This window comes from Pinus tabuliformis, chromosome 1_1 (assembly GCF_031772625.1).
Source record: "Pinus tabuliformis cultivar Carrire ecotype Pingquan chromosome 1_1, CPIR1, whole genome shotgun sequence".
Classification (NCBI taxonomy): domain Eukaryota; kingdom Viridiplantae; phylum Streptophyta; class Pinopsida; order Pinales; family Pinaceae; genus Pinus; species Pinus tabuliformis.
In genome coordinates, this window is record NC_142297.1 from 209895497 (window position 1) to 209912273 (window position 16777).

The following is a 16777-nucleotide window of genomic DNA, read 5'->3' on the forward strand; positions in this document are numbered from 1 at the left end:
ATGATCAGACAAGGTTTGAAGCTACCTCACCACTCAGGAGATCAAGTAGGAAGGTTCAATTGCCAACAAGATATAGAGAAAATGATTTTATAACTAGTAAGATGAATATTGTTGAACCCTCTAGTTATAAAGAAGCTAGTCAATATAGTGAATGGAGGGCTGCTATGGAAGAGGAATATGATTCAATTCTCAAAAACAAAACTTGGGATTTAGTTAAATTACCTAAAGTCAAACAACCCATAGGATGCAAATGGCTATATAAGCCTAAATTTAAAGCAGATGGGAACATAGATAAATATAAAGCTAGGTTGGTTGCAAAGGGGTATTCGTAGCAAGAAGGTATATATTATGATGAAACATTTGCCCCTGTAGCTAAAATAAACATAATCAGAGTGATAATTGCTTTAGCTACCAAACACCATTGGATGATTCACCAGCTAGATGTTAAATCTTCTTTTTTAAATGGGGACTTAAAAGGAGAAGTCTACTTAGTGCAATCCGAAGGGTTTGTCAAAACAGGGTGAAGAACATTTAGTTTGCAGGTTGAAGAAAGTGTTGTATGGACTAAAACTAGCACCCAGATCATGGTATGACAAAATTGATTCATTTTTCCTATAGCATGGTTATAAAAGAAGAAAAAATGACCCTAATCTTTATACCATGTTTGATAAAGAGGGAACAATTGTTTTGATATCTTTATATGTAGATGATCTAATCATTATAGGGAATGTTGATGATCTCATTAAAGAAATAAAGGAGCAGATGTCACAAGTCTTTGAGATGAAAGACCTTGGAGAGCTACATTACTGTTTGGTTCTGGAAGTCTGGAAGGATTTTGGACAAACTTTTTTGTCACAGAGTAAGTATGTTAGGAGCTTACTGGAAAGGTTCAAAATGGATCAGTGCAAAGCTGCAGCAATACCTTTATAGCAGAATTTAAAACTTTAGAATGATGATGGATCTAAGGAGGAAGATGCGACTTTGTATAGATAGCTGGTTGGGAGTCTAATCTACTTGACTACAACTAGGCAATATTTGGCTTATGCAGTCAGTGCATTGAGCCAATTTATGTCAAAGCCCCTTGAGAGCCATTGGGTTGCAGAAAAAGGTGTTTTAAGGTATCTCCAGGGAACCTTAGATTTTGGTATTGTTTATACTGATTCATGTGATGTCATATTGACAGGTTTTTCAGACTCTGATTGGGTTGGAAATGTAGATGACAGATGATCCATAATAGGCTATGAATTTAGCATTGGATCTGGGGTCATTACATGGAGAAGAAAAAATCAAAACACAATATCCTTGTCTTCTACGGAAGCTGAATATCAAGCTATGTGTGCAGCAACATGTGAAGCGGTTGGGTTGAGGAGACTTCTCCTTGATGCTAGAGAAGAACAGAAGGTTGCAACAATGATCAAGTGTGACAACCATAGCTCCATCAAACTTGCAAATAATCCAGTATTTCATAAGAACACAAAGCATATCGATACACAGTTTCATTTTGTCAAGGAGAAAGTTCAGTCAAAAGAAATCCATATTGAGTAATGTAATAGTTGTGACAATTCTGCTGATATTTTTACCAAACCTCTTGGTAGAATCAAGTTTGAATTGTTTAGGGAAGTGTTAGCCATATTTGTGAATCCATTTCTCCATTAAGGGGGAGTGTTGAGATTAATGAAGAAATGTGTTAATGGAGTGACGGTTCAACCGAACCTTAGATTAGGAGATTGTTTTTGATTTCTAGGGTGTTGTTTCAACTTCCCTAATTGTGTGTAAATTATATATATTTCTCATGTAATGAATGTAAGGCAGAGCAAGTTATGCAGAGACAGTCTCCAGGTGGTGTTCCACACCTGTGAGCTGTCCAAGTTTATTCAATAAAGTTGATTCTTCTGTTTTTAATACATTTCACCTTTTATCCATGTCCCATTCATGTTCAGACATGTTCCACTTTTATATTAACTTTCATACCGAAATCATCAAAATTCTACCTGAAAGCACCTTATTTTAGTCATTTTAAGGATCAATACACCTTGTTCTCTTACTAACCAGTGTTAATTACGAGGTTTCCTCCACTTGTGTTGATCATGAGTAGGTTGCTCGGTGTTGGGGGTGTGATGATTCTAGAAATTCAAGAAAAAGAGAGAGAATCTCGAAGCTTCCTCTTGCAGAAGATTCCAGGATATGTTGTAACCATTTATCTCAGATAAAAGTCTCGAATCCTATCCTATCCTACCTTGGAGTTTTCATCCCTTATACCTTGCGCTCATCCTCCCATGAAGCATGGATCTCAAGCCCAGATTGGTAAAAGGATAAGAATTCATGAACTACCTCCTTCATTTATATATTTATTGCCATCCATAAGAAATAGGTTACCTTTTGGAGAGTGATTCCACCCTTATGCTGTTGTTGTGGGAGATATATTTCCATGCATTAGGGTGATTAGGGGTGCACGTTGTGATAAGGAAAGGACAAGTGAACTTGGAGGATCTCTTCTACAAGATCAAAACCTATTTTTGGTTGTAACTCACTCCATTTCTATTAATGCAAAGAGTTCTTTGTTTTCTTATATATGATGTTACAGTTTCATATATTTAAATACCATGTTGATCTACTGAATAAAGTGATTAGATGATGTTGCATAGATTCTGTGGATCCTTGGTTTGTGTTATCTGACTGTGTAGGTTATAATAATAGCGATCAGAGTTAGGATTGGAGCATTCAAGTGAAGGAAGGAGCGAAGCATACGACAGATTCCAGGTAGGCTTCATCCCCTTATCTATTTACTTTAAGTAAAACATTAGTCTCTTTGTCATTATGTTGTTCTAGGTCATTCCACCATGCCTAGGGAAGATACTTCTGTATTCAGTTGTAGATTTTACATAACAAATTGGCGGCCATACTAGGGAGTGATGTATTCCCTTGGTGGTTTATTTTTCCATTGTGCTTGTCTTACCTCTTCTTCAGATCCTTTACTGTCTTATTTAGTCAAGAACAGACCTAGGAACACCTTTCATTGAGTTTCAATTGTAATCCTTGTGTCAAAACTTTGCATCCCTAGACCAATGTACCCTCTGGTCTTCTGACAGAGCATTGCACCCCAACTAAGCCTTCTAGGTGCCTATGTTTCATAACACTGGTGCCTCATTTGCACCTCCGTTGGCCCCTGTTTATGAATAATTTTTCTTTTGTATTGATTTTATCTTTGATCAACCTTGTTCCAGATGCTCTTCCCTGAGTCTTTGAGTGTCTTGTGGTCCCTCTAAAGCCTCCATTTGGTTTTCTTTTGTTTTAGTACCTTTGGTAAGTATTTGTCTAAATATTTTCCTTTTCTCTTATCATTAGGTCATTCTCAAACTAATTTTGTTTGATCATTGAGTACTTAGATGAATTGGTGTTCTAGTCATGATTTTGAAAAGCTTGTTTGAATCAGTGATTATAATTTGCATCTTTGTTTTCTTCATTTTCGAAAATTAAGTGACTCGAAAAGAAAAATATTTGCATTGGAATTTATGGTTTTGTGTGTGCATCAAAATTGAAACAACTGCATTTAAAAGGGAATTGCATTTTTCACATTGTTTGTTGCATACTCTTTGTCTCTTCCCTTCCTTAGATTGGTTTTCATTGAATGAGAAAGATTTCATTTCCTCATTCTAGTTTGAATTTTAGGATATTCAGGTGACATTCGCGTTGAGCCCCAAAACTGAAACTTAATTTAAGATAAACATTAAAATTTATTGAATCAACCTAAGGAGAATTTGTAACATTAACGCAAAAATTTAGAGGTCTAGGCTAGAGACATGCTCTAGCGTCATTAAACATAGGATTTGTCATTTTTTTCCAGCGTTGTATCCTGGGGGGAAATCTAGTTTCATGTACGTGAGTGTATAGGATTGTTCTCCACGTACCTTTGAGTATATTGGACGATGTTCTACCCACGTAAAGTTAATCGGAGCATGCTCATTGAACGGTTATGCATTAGACAACATTACTCTTCTAATCAGAATAGGTGCCTTCTATTCTATGTGCTTCTTAGAGCTATTGCCTTCCTTATTTAAGGAGACTTTTACTTTGGATGAGTCAGAGTTCAACTTCCATTTCCCTTTATTTAACACCAAAGGAATATCTTGTGGAGCACTTTCCTCTTGTTGTTAAGGTTCCCTCGACCTCTTTTTTGATGATCTAAGATCATACCTTCAATTTAGTTGTGCTTGATGAAATGCACAAATTTTTTACAATAATCCCTTATGTCCTCCTCATTCACTGTTGCTTCTCTATCATGGCACATCTCAGGGTGAACCATGTTTTCCTGTTCCTCTTCAAAGAAGGAGGAATACAAGTTTTCCTATATTTCAGGGGTATCCAGTGGTTGTTCATCTGGATAATATTCTATATATAGAGGAGGAGAGATTTGATCGAGTTGATCTTTTATTCCTCTTTGAAGTATTTGCAAATGTAGCCTTCTGTGCCATGGGATATAACCTCGGTTGTTACCTTGAGCATTTTGTTTCAGGAGACTCTTGTTCTCAAGCTCAAGCTTCATCACCTTATGAGATAAATCCCTAATGAGTTTATCCATTTCTTCCCACTTGAAATGTGATGATTCTTTAGCTTGACTAGAGGAGGATGCTTCTTATTTCCCCCTTTTCTTCTCAGTAGGTTAATTATTTCCTCTTAGCTTCCCTACCGAGGTGAAATTTTCTTCTACCTCCAGAGAATCAACTTGGAGTTGATCCAAAGTATGAGACTTCCTCTTGCTTAGGGTAAAACCAAATTCATACTCGAAGGCTCCCATAAATATTACATGAGCAGCAGCTAGAGGAGGCTTTATCTCAACAGTTAAGTTATTATATTGTTTCTTGAACCTTTTTATGAATCTCGACATATCTTATTTTTGTTTCTTCCTTATAGCATTGAACTCGGTGAGGACATACTTGTGATCTCTCTTTTCATCCCACTTTTGTGTGAAATAGTTTTCGATCTCTTCCCAGGTAGTGATGGATGCATTAGGTAGGGATTTAAACCATTTTCTTGCTTCTCCATCAAGGGATTGTACAAAGAGTCTCAAGACTATGTTCAGTTGTTCTACATATAGATTCTCAGTAAAAGAACAGAAGGTTTCAATATGTCTCTGTGCAGTTTTTTCATCTTCCCCATTGAACCTAGGCAAAAGCTTTAGGTAGTCCTGAGGCATAGCACTTAAGGGTTGAGGTAAATCAAGAAGGGAATATTTATTCAATAAGAAAACTGGAGCAACCATCTAGATTAGTGGAGGAGGATTAAGATTTACAGGAGGAACTTGGATCAACACCGGAGTGGTTGGAGTAGCTAGACTGAGAGCATGTTACACAATATTTTGTCACACCTCTTGCACTTCCCTGTGACATACCCCGAAGTGCCCAAAACATGACCATAATGCAGTGCACTCATTCATATGTGTAGTTTAGAGCCTTCCTAAGACAGTTATTGGAAAATTCCTTGAGTTTCCCTTGAAAGAAATAACTCTAAAACCCTAATTTAAGGAGCATCGCTCTTATGAGACTTAAAACTGCGATGATCGCATGTTGCCTTATACTCGACCCATGATGGCATCGCTTTGTTTTCTTATATACCTGCGATGATCCCAAAAAGACAATTTTCCCTAAGAGGATGAAAAGCTTCGTGATCTAGAAGCTTCCAGAGTGACAAGCTGGAGGTTGTTCGACGTAGATGAGGTCGAATTCTCCCAACTTGCCCTCTTGGTCTTATCCCTATGAGCTACCTCCTTGAGATAAGGGCCTAATCCTATCTTTGGAGAAATCCTAACTCCCTTTCCTAACCTATATATTCATCCTCTCCCATTCCCAAATGGTTGGTCAGGTTAGAGGCTGGGTTGGTCTATGTCCATTTCCACTCTTATGCTGAGATTGTGCCTAAGGCTATTCATTTGACTTGGAGAAGGAGTGTTTGGAGAGTTCTTGGCTTGGACTTGGATTACCACTCAAGGTGATCCCTTCAAAATCAAGGCTTTAGTTGTAATATTCCCTTTATTTCCTAATAATATACAACTGTTGGTTCATCTTACCAAAATATATATGTTCATGTATTATTTAGCTTGAAATTCCTTGATCAATTAAGTAGGTTGTTATTGGATTTTCTATTGGTTTTGGCATGCTTTGTTGTATCTTGATCACTTGTGTATGTACATAAACACTAAGAGAAGCAGGAACAAGTCCGTGACACAAGTAGTTCGAGGCCCTCAAAAAAGGAAATCAGAATAGCATCAGAATGAGGTAGGTCACCTCTTTTGTTCTTCTTTTCATATATAACCTAGAAAGATGTCTAGTTGATTGTCACTTCAGTTGCTAGACCCAGTCATTGGGCTAGAGGGATCATATCTATCCATAGAGAGGATTAACCTTGTCAACAAAATGGTGAATCCACTGGGGAGTCTATGATCCTTTCCATCTAATCCTTTACCTTGCTTTTGTGTTGAGTTTGACCAACCGTCAATTTTCTAGCTTTCTTTCTTTTCTGTAACTATTTTCACCTATTGGTAATTGCTTGAGGACATTGATTTTTGTCTGATCTTGAAGATTTCTTATTTTTTCTTCATTTTCTCACCCATTTTGGATTTTCCTCTGACAATCGCGATGACATTATGGATTTTGTAAGTACAGTCACAGTTATTGCTCTTTTGCCTATGACATGTGCGACCATCCCAATGTATAAGGGAAAATAGGGTTTTTATTCTTGTTTTCAGTCTCAGTGTCCTCTATCAGTTATTTTCCAGAGTGTCTATGGTGTTTTGATTGATTATCTTGATTAATTTGCAAAAATTTTCTCATTAGCTTTGAAGTGAAATATAATTGAGTTTTAGGGTTTCTAGTCAGTTGGTCATCACTTGCTGCTTATTTCTGTCATTGAGATGCTTGTTTTGCTGATTGATTGAGTGTTGTTTTCTATGGGAATCATTGAAAATATCGTTTTGCATTTTCTTTAGCTTGTATTTCGAAATTTAATTTTCGTGAAAATGCATTAGATTAGTTGCATTGAAAAGTTTTTTTTTGAGATTCATCATTGAAAATAGATCACATTTTTCAGTGATTGAGAGCTAAAAACTGTATTTGGTGCATCAGATCATTCAAAACGAAAATAAAAGTATGATTCATATAAGTGCATTTTTGTAAAGTCAAAATCATTTTGCTTTCAAAAAGTTGCATTTAGGATAATTAGAAAACTGAAAATCTTTTTACTTTTGGCATTGCATTTAGTGAAATGAAAGATTAGATTTCATTTTCACATTTTGCATTTGGAAGAAGAAAGTGAAATTTATTGGAAGGCATTTTGCATGATGCATTTTCTTTGATTGAAATTTCTTCCCTTGATTAGTCTAGCTTTCATTCAAACAAAAAGTTTTATTTTTCTCATATAGTTGCATCTTAGATGTTCAAGTGACATCGTATTAGGCCTTGAAATCGAAACATAATTCCAAGATCAAATTTAAAATCTATCAATTAGTCTAAGGATAATTTGAAACATTTACATTCATACTTAGTGGTCTAGGCTATAAATGTGTTCTGGCGTCTATAAAACTTAGCAGCTGTCATTCACTTCGACATTAGACAACGCTACCACAAACTTGTGCTCGTCGTACCGTTGAGTATAGAAAGGGATACCCTCATAGGTTGTGAACCTTTATCCATAGGAAGCTGGGTTTGCCGCCCTGTAAAGGTGATACACCAAACACAACATTCGAGGAGATTTCCTACACGTACGTCAAGTCCTTGGTAAATTTATTTGTTGAGGTGTATATTGCAGTTCATGGTTACTTAGTACTCCTTTTGCCTAGAGTTACCTAAGTGGTCATTTCGATCTTTTATGACTCTTAAAATTTGAAAATATCAATAAGCACTTGTCCTTTCAAGCTCGCTAAACCAACGAAAGCAACTAGAGTCACCTTTTCATCCTTTTCACGACTCTTAAAACATGAAAAGGCAAAGTTTTTGTTTCAAATTCTAAAATTAATTGACCATGGAACAACATCCTTCTTGTGGAAATACTCCTTAGTAGATCTTAGGTTGATACCAATCGAAACATTTCCTGAGTCTACCAGTCAAGGAAACCCCTCTGATGGGAATCCTACTACTTTTTCTTCTTTTGTAAATACTGGTGCTCCCTATATGGAAACGTTGTCCCTTCCTAGATTGACCATTGGTCTGCCAATTTGGTTATTTTCGACCTTAGTGATTTCGAGTGTCCAAACTTCTTTTCAACCAAGTTCTCCTCCACCTGAACAACATGATCCTCATGTTGATCCTAAAGTTGATCTCTTGCCTTATTTGCCTATTTCTTCACCCCGTTCTTCTTCTTCGCCTGGTGAAAGTTTGGATTTTACTAATCAGAAAGCTAATAAGAAGAAGAAGAGGCCGAAGAAGAAGAAGAAAAATAAGCGAGGGGGCGACCAAGCAACCATTGCTATAGATGCAACTAATGAAGAAAATTCTTCCAACCAACCATAAAAGGTAAAATTTCCTTGCATGTTATGTAAGGGTGACCACCTTCTTTGGGATTGTCCTGGTATTTCCAAGGTCTTAGAAGTGTGGTCCATAGGTTCACATCGACCTTTGTCATCAACCTCTGGTGATCATGTTGGTGATAAACCTTCAACTAGTAACAATAAAGCTAATGGGAAAAAGGGAAAAGTTGAATTTCCATGTAAGTTGTGTGAAGGTAATCATCCTATTCACCTTTGTCCTCTTATGGATGAAGCTTCCAAAGAGTTGGAAAAACTTACAACTTCTCAACCTCGTCTTCCGACTGGGTATCGAAATCTTTCCGCTGATCCTCCACTAGTTGATCCAGTGATTGATCAAAAGTCATCTTTGGTCAACCCCACTCTCTTTGAAGTGAGTCTCGTGAGTCCATTCTCGACCGACCATTGGTTGAGAAAACGTTAGATTTGGATCCACCTTTAGTTAACTATGATTTTCTGGTAGAGAGTGAACCTCGTACCGCTAAGGTTCTTCTGATTTCTTCATTTTCGAATGAACTGGAGGGAAATATTCCCATTCCTGAGGTGCATGAGAGTATTTCTCCTGTTCCCATTCAGAAAGAGAGCAGCTCTCCCATTCCTACAACGCCCCCTCTGAGTAGTTTAATCACTTCTTTTGATTGGAGTTGACTAACAGGATATTGTCTTCCGTCTTATGTTCCTTTCTAGATTACAATACATGCTTACCATTTGGCTGGACCTAGCACAGTCATAGATGACGGTGCATATGTTAGTATCTTGTCCACAACTGCTTGGCAAAATTAGGTTCTCCTCAACTTGTCCCCGTCACCCAGAATATGTTAGCTTTTAATAGAGGAACTAGTAAACCATTAGGCATCCTTCCTAAGTTTCCCATTAATTTGAGAGGAAATACTATCTATATAGACGTGGTGGTTGTCCAAGGCCCTTTGGATTTTAATCTACTCCATGGCTGTGACTATGTTTACATCATGAGAGCTCTTGTTTCTTCCCTCTTTCGACTGATGTGTTTCCCACATGAAGGAAACATTGTGAGCATTGATAAACTTACATTCATTGGTCCTAAATCATCCCCCACTCAACCATCATCCCTAAATGGCTCTTATGTGCAAGCAGTATCACCCCTGCCACAGGTTAATTACGTGGCCACCTATTCCATGCCCCACATCTATTGACGATCTAGTAGGTTATGTACTACACCATGTATTAGGGGCATTGGAACCCGATTTTTCATTTGGATCCCTAGACATGTATCCCTTCCGGAGTGTTGTTCTTCCATTTGATGAGAACCTATTGAAAGCAATGGCCTCTTTTGGTCTATAATCTAGGGGATGGAGCATATAAGTTCTTTTACTTGAGTCAAGCTTGTTAAAAAATGAAACAAGGGAAATGAGCATGGTTCTTTTCCTTTGTCAAGCTCGTTAAAAAATGAAACAAATCCCTTCCCAAATTTGAGTCTTGGATTAGATCTCGTAAAATCCCAGTCGAGTCTTTCACTTATTCTCATGAGTGAACCTTCAATCCATCCACTTAGGTGATTGAAATGAAGCTAGGGGGGCATGTACCTTGAATTGAGTCATTATGCTAGGGGCATGCAAACTTATCTCAAGCATAGTTTATCTCTATTTCAATCTTGTGTAAAAATGAAACCAAATCCAAGCATAGTTTTTCTAATGTTTTAAGCTTGTGAAAAATAAAACCATCCTCAAGTATACTCAAGCATAGTTTCCCATGTTTCAAGCTTGTGTAAAAATGAAACCATTTCTCTCTTTATATCTCATGATTGTTTTTTATCCGTCGATTTTTGCCAAATGAGCTTTGGTTCTTTCATTCCATTGTCACCATATCTTTGGCTGATCATATGCTTTGACTTGGTTGTTTTACTCTTTCCTGAGGATCATCTACAAGGAGTGGTCTTATTAGCCAGCCTCTTGACCATTACATGTTTTGAGCAGTTCCATCATTACTAGAACTAGTTTCTATCCTTTTATACCACCCGTTCCTCTAGGAAGGGCCATCTTTCAACGCTTTTCTGACTCTTGAAATATGAAAAGATTGCTGAGTACTTGTCATTTTGAACTCTTTAAAGTAAATGAATCAACCTCACCTCAGTATACGTTTACCATTTTTTCGGGCTGGGATTGACTATTTACAAAAAAGGTACACCTTGATCGATGTGGTCAAGAGGTTCTCTTGAATATTGTTTTCTACCTTTTCAGGTTCGAGGGATAAATTATGAAAAGGGGGAAAAATGAAGATGAAACATCCTTTGTATAAGCAGCATGTCGCTCTTGAACATGACACTCATCTGTTTTTCGTGTTGGGTTTGGGACATCCTCACTTAGTCACTTGTCCTTCTAGGTTTGGGTAATCCATTTTTCCTCTCATCTGATTATTCCACTTTGTCATTATGACCCCTGGTCCTATGTTCAGTCAAATGCTGCAACACTCTACAGTTGTTTCGCCAATATGTTCAAGAGAAGTCCTATCTATAATGTATTACCTATACATTATCTGAATCTTTGCTACAGTCTTTGATCCCACTCATTTCATTCCACTTTATTCCTTGTTTCGTGTCGATGATGAGGGAATCATTATAACCCTCCTTTGATGGGTCACTTCCTGTCAACTTCAGCTCATTATCCAGGAAGATTACCTAGGAACTCCCTTTGAATACCTTAGAGCTTGCATGCCTTAATGACAAGTTCTTCGCATCTGATGACAGGTTTTCACTATTGGCCTTCGATCGGGTGATTCCACGAGTGTTTGACTTCAACTTCGTTATCACATTCACGGATTGTACTGTCGTACCTTGAGAGCCATTGTCATTATGGGTGGTTCCTCTTGTGCCTGTTAACGGTCCACATCAATGGCCAATAATTAGGTGGTTTTCTAGCATGTTCGACTATGACACGTTCATTCACATGTTAGAATTCATACTTTGATCAGGTCAGGATGGAGCGCAAGATCCTGGGTCTTGTCTAATATGACTCAGGTTGTATGGAGTTATATGTTATTCATGATTATGCACATGTTTCTCCTATACAGATGGTTGTGACCATACCATGGGACTTTATATTTATGATTATGATCCTTATATATCAGGATGGTTGTGTCCATGCCTTGGATCGTAGACTATAGATGATCCTTCTATATTGGATGGCTGCACTCATATCGTGGATATTTTCATATAGTCCTTACTATCCGGATGGCTGCATCCATACCGTGGATTCATGCTTTGACATCAGATATACATATGTATATGCATCCTTGATTTGTAGGTCTCCTTACAGTGTTTGTCCTCGTCCTTACAAAAGCTCGTAAAGCATCTCAACCATCACTCCCTGTTCTGCTTTCATGCTTTAGGGGGCATTTGTTACACAATATTTTGTCACACCTCCTGCACTTCCTTGTGACATACCCCGAAGTGCCTAAAACATGACCATAATGCATTATACTCATTCATATATTTAGTTTAGAGCCTTCCTAAGACATTGATTGGAAAATGCCTTGAGCTTCCCCTGAAGGAAATAGCTCTAAAACCCTAATTTAAGGATCATTGTTGTTATGAGACTTAAAACTGCGATGATCGCATGTTTCATTATACTCGACCCATGATGGCATCACTCTATTTTATTGTATACCTGTGATGATCCCAAAAAGGAAATTTTCCCAAAGAGATGAGAATCTTTGTGATCTAGAAGCTTCCAGAGCAACGAGATGGAGGTTGTACGGCATAGATAAGGTCGAATTATCCCAACTTGGCATCTTGGTCTTATCCCTATGAGCTACCTCCTTGAGATAAGGGCCTAATCCTATCTTTGGAGAAACACTAACTCCCTTTCCTAGCCTATATATTCATCCTCTCCCATTCCCAAATGGTTGGTCAGGTTAGAGGTTGGGTTGGTCTATGTCCATTTCCACCCTTATGTTCAGATTGTGCCTAAGGCTATTCATTTGACTTGGAGAAGGAGTGCTTGGAGAGTTCTTGGCTTGGACTTGGATTACCACTCAAGGATAGCCTTTCAACATCAAGGATTTGGTTGTAAGCTTCCCTTTATTTCCTAATAATATAAAACTGCTGGTTCCTCTTCCCAAAATATATATGTTCATGTATTATTTATCTTGACATTCCTTGATCAGTTAAGTAGGTTGTTATTGGATTTGCTATTGGTTTTGGCATGCTTTGTTGTCTCTTGATCACTTGTGTAGGTACATAAACACTGAGAGAAGCAGGAACAAGTCTATGACACAAGTGGTTTGAGGCCCTCAACAAAAGAAATCGGAATAGCATTAGAACGAGGTAGGTCATCTCTTTTGTTCTTCTTTTTAATTATAAACTAGGAAGATGTATAGTTGATTGTCACTTCAGTTTCTAGACCCACTCATTGGGATAGAGGGATCGTCTCAATATTGTTGTTATTGGGTATCTCTTTACCTTTTCCAATCTCAGGAGGAGGAGGAAATGAATCAAAAGGAGTTGTAACTGAAATTTATTCCTATTTGATCTCTAATTTGGGAACATGATTCTCTAGATCATATTTTGCAGGGTATGTAAGGACCTTAGGAGTAAAATATGAGCAGTGGATGAGAACGTTTCGGGAGCTGGAAGAGCAGGCTTCAAAGAATGATGAGACAATAACATAGGTAGTAGGAGTTTTGTCCTTCCAGACTCTTCTGAAAATTAATTTCTCTTGGTCAGATATAGAAGGGGTTTTCTACTGAGAGGTATTTGAGTGAGTGTGAGTCTTTCTCAAAGCCAGGATGATAAATGATAATTAGATTTGTGGAGTCACAAAGGTGATGAAGATGTAATCTGAACGTCTTTTGTCACCTACACAGAGAGTGCTTAACTTGTCGTATCCCAGGGGAAAAAAAATTCAATAATTTCCCTGGAAACAACGCCAAAAGATGTTGTCACTTCTAGAGACAGCCTTGGATTTCTTTCTAGATTTTATGTGTTTCATATAATCTTCAAGAAACCAGAGACATCATGAACATTTTATACACATATGTAAATACATACAACAAACAACATGGGTTGGTTCCTTCATTCAAGGACATAAGCCATGTATTTATGGTTCTCTTTCACATATAAAACTCATAGGGATATATGTATGTACTAGTGCAGGCCAAGTAGTTCAAGGACCTACAGCTTAATCAAATTTAGCAGAGAAATGGAAGAAGAAAGGGAGATAGAATAACTCATCATATAGAGCTTGAAACCTCAAGAATTCTATATTTATCACATAGAGCTTGGAGCTTCAAGAGTTCTAAACTTATCTGAATTACAGGTAGACATAATGGATAAAGGAGAAATGGATACTATGATTCATGGAGTGCAATTTAAAGATAGAATCTCAAAGCCACATACAGGCATGTGCATTAACAAGTCAACATAAATTAATTTGTAAAATCATATGAAACAGTTCTGGCAGCTACAATTAAATGAAATTAGAGAGGAAACATAAAAATAATGGAATTTAATAGAGGGCAAACATATTGTAGTACCCGAATGTGGGAATCACCACCATTTCATTAATATTCTAGAAGATGCAAATCTTGAAGTATTATAGTCACAGAAATAACATGTGGTTTTTTCTTCAGAATTCAAAACATTTTCTAATTGTTTCTTCCTCCCTTTTATAAGGAAAGGGGAGCAAGGAAATTAGTTACAAAAATATCTCCTGGCTAGAGTTTACAATTTTCTGTATGACTAGCTGTCGCAACATGCAAGCTCTAATTATTACAATAGTAAGATAGATTTCTTGAAAAGAAAACAGAATAATAACATAGTGATCAAAAACAACAAAACAGAACTAATCCAACGAACTTCAAATGATGGTCCTAAAAATATCTCCACGCCACTCTTCTTTGTTGGCCTCTAGTCCAGGTGTGTTTATGCTAAATCACAACTAATCCTCTCTCAGCAAGTTCCTTGTCACTTTCAGCCTTTAATAGTATTGTTCCTTCTCTTTCACGAAGCAGGAGTGGTCACCCATCATGGCGATAACAAACTCTGAATGTGGCTGCCAACTCATTCACCCTCCCAGAATTCCTGTAAAACACTATCAGTGCCCTGATATGCTTGGTGATGCAATTATGGTGTAATATGGAGAATTTTCTAGTGCTAGCACTTATCACTAAAAAACATTACAAAACAGGCGAGTTTCGATCCCCTTTAGGCCACTTTGCTTCAACCCCTTTCTGTAATTCTCTTCATATGACTGGGGTCTAAAACTAGGTGCTTAGCCCTAAGGCGCTAGAGCCTTTAGACTCCTGTCTTGGGGCTTTTTTCTTTTTATACATAGAATCTTGCACATCGAAGATTTCTGATGCTCACCTTCAGTATATCCCCTTGACACTTGCAATCATCAATCTACAGGATTGGGTCTGCACGGGGTATCACAATCACAATATAGGAGAGAGGGCCTTTTTACCATTTTTCACAGTGTTTTCTGATTGCTCGAACGTGACGGTTTATAGAACGCATCACATAAAATATCTCATCCGGGAGGGGTTTTTCATATCGCAATTGCAAGTTAGAAGGAACTTTGGCGGAGGAGGGAATTTGACTTGTGTGATCGCCAATTTGAGGGATTGATGACATCATTAGTGCCACATGGCGCTTCTTGAGTGGTAACATGTGTCACCTGGATATGCCTCCATAGGACCCCTGAAACGCCAAATCTACATGCCATGTGTTCTCCGTACCACCACGTCATGCTGATGTCAGCCAGCACATGAGTTTATTAAGACCAATAGGATTCTACCACATGCCCCCCTGGAGGAGAGAGAAAAGGGCTCATCCATCCTTGGTTTTACTTTGAATTTCTTTGTTAAATGAAATCGACCCCTTCCAGCGATTTAACAATAAAGGCCCAAATTTCAGAGATTTTAATGTTATCGACATTCAGCGATTTTCATGACACTGTATTTGTGTGCACCCTTTTGCACCTGTGATCACCAATATGCAATATCAACGCTCTACATCGTGAAACACAGATATGATATGTGCCACGGGCCTCCGATCATCGATATGCGATATCAATGATCACTGATCACGATATTTTCTCTGATCTCTCCTATTGCTGCTTTATAAAAATGCCAATTGTGACTTGTGATGCACTCTTGGACCTCCGATATGTTTTTCTTCTTCACTTCAAAGGCAACAAAACCCCTTAACTTCAACAGGCCATATCTTTTGATCTAGAAGTCCATTTTGGGACTTCAATATACCATTGGAAAGTGTGTTCCAAGCACTATGAAAAGGAGAGGGTCTGATTTAGTTTTGAGAGCTTCTGTGGCTTATAAGATGGATTCAAAATTCACTACTCTTGGGCACTTTGGTAAATTGAAAACTCATAATGCAGTGAGTGACAACATTGTATCCAACTGGGGACAGTGCCTTGCTGGCAAGGTGTTGAGAACCTATAGACTGTGAACTTCTATTTTTGGGCATGGAGTTTTTTTAAACAAGTGAAAATTTTGTGAAAGCAGAATTTTAAACAGAAAAGTGAAAATTTTGTGAAAGTGAAATTTTAAACAGAAAACTGAAAATTTCGTATGATAATTACAATGTACACACTGGTATTTTACAATGCATGCAAGATGGGTACCTTTAACTTTGAAAATAGAGTTTGAGGAACTAATCATTTACTGGCAGCTCCAATGAATCATCTTCCATATTTTCGAGTATGTACATATTATTTCATTTTTCTTCTGAAATTTTGAAAGGGCCGAACCAAAGGGAATAGAACTTTTCATGTTTACATTTTTCTTCCCGTCGGACATCCCTTGAAGAACGAAATCTCCCAGTTGAAGAGGTCGATCCTTGGCCTTCTTGTCAAACAAGGATTTCATGTTTTGTTGGTAATTTTCCAATTTCACCCCCACCTATCTCCTGTTTTCATGAAGCTCAATGAGTTGGTTTATCCTTTGTGTCAAAGCACTTGGTTCCTCCTCAACTTCTTGTAGTAACTTCACCACTAGAATTGCTAATTGGATTGGGAAGACCACAACCTTACCATACACTAGCTTGAAAGGCAATTTTCCAGTGGAACATTTAGGAGTCACTCAGTTAGCCTAGAGTGAAAAATTCAATTGGGTGTCCCAATTCCTTTGATTTTCGGTGATGGTCTTCTTCAACACTCTCACCACAGTTTTATTTGAGGCCTCAACTAAATTGTTTCCCTGGGGATAGTAAGTAGTGGAGTTCCCTATGATGATATTGAATTTCTGATAGAAGCTATTGAATTTTACTGA